Below are 1217 nucleotides of genomic sequence, written 5' to 3'. Positions count from 1 at the left end.
GCATTACAGAGTATTAGTTACTGCAGAATCAAGAAAAAAAATCAAAACAAGCAGCATTTCTGCAGAAAGCTGAGCTCGTGAAAATAAAATGCAGGGTATGCAAGAGGAGGTAAAACTTTCTGTTACATAAGGAGAAAACAGATTTTCAGCGCACAAGCTGAAATTGCATTGTTTTTTGTTTAAATCGTTACACTTTCACACACTGAGCTCCTGACTATATCATTAAGTCAGATCCAAATGAATGATTTCAKCCCATTTYAGTCCAATTTTGTGTATTTTTTCCCCTCTTTCAGCTACAAGGGCTGATTAAAAACAACATATATTGTGATTGTTTTAACGGAGCAGAGTCGATGGAAGTTAGCTCCTCAKCTTATCGCTGTCAGTGAAGAGAAACTCCAGGATTCAGCACAAGCCTGCAAACCAGCAGCTTAACAAGAACTACAACACAAAGCTGCAGATTCTTCCAATAGTAGTGGTGAAGAAATCGTCAGGGACTTTGTAGCCCCGCTCGTTAGACGGGGTAAGGCTGGAGCTTTGACACGTTGCAGAATTTGATAATTGAAGCCAGCACAGCACCTCTGCTCAGTGAACATCCCCCCTCTTTGTGTGAGATTTGGTCTTGTTTTGTTGCTCTCTGTGGCTGCAGAAAGGAAGTGTCACTGGTTGGCAGTGTTTTCAGTCTAACCAGTGCCAGGACTSAAGCAGCTGCTGCTTTAAAGGGCGCAGCAGCCTCCGGTCCAACGAGTGGCTGACTCATCGTTTTCAGGGTTGAGGAYGATGACGTTTCGGTACAATAACAGTTACAAGTGGCTAACGCTGTTTTAGTTGTTAAWTGGCAATGAAGAGCTAACTGTTCTGCAGTAAAATATATTCAAATTGTGCGTTTGAAATTTTGAACAAATTAATTGTAGCACAAATTCAAGGGTTATTATTAAAACTAAAGCCTGAAGCACAGAAAAACTACAATTTAAAAATATAATAAAAAATATTAAAAATGCCAGATCCTTGTGTTTATTAAAGAGAATGATAAAACGAGTAATCTGAAAAAATATGGAGAATTATAAATGAATTCATGCTAATTGTTGTTTGAGTTGATGTCTTTTTTATTTTTAATTCATTTTAAGTGTTTTAAGTTGTTTTGATCTTTGTTGTATTTTGACTTTACTTTTGAACATATTTTAGGTATAAAAAAGGGGCAGATATTATAAGATATATTC

General features: G+C 37.0%; 1 protein-coding gene across 1 annotated transcript in view; it reads right to left on the bottom strand.

Annotated features, from left to right (window-relative positions):
* Positions 1-1217, bottom strand: part of pth2ra (parathyroid hormone 2 receptor a) — a gene marked incomplete in the record, with an annotated part of 54996 nt that overhangs the window by 34739 nt on the left and 19040 nt on the right.

The sequence above is a fragment of the Austrofundulus limnaeus genome, unplaced genomic scaffold, assembly GCF_001266775.1.
Source record: "Austrofundulus limnaeus strain Quisiro unplaced genomic scaffold, Austrofundulus_limnaeus-1.0 Scaffold443, whole genome shotgun sequence".
Classification (NCBI taxonomy): Eukaryota; Metazoa; Chordata; class Actinopteri; order Cyprinodontiformes; family Rivulidae; genus Austrofundulus; species Austrofundulus limnaeus.
This window is presented reverse-complemented; position numbering and strand designations above follow the sequence as displayed.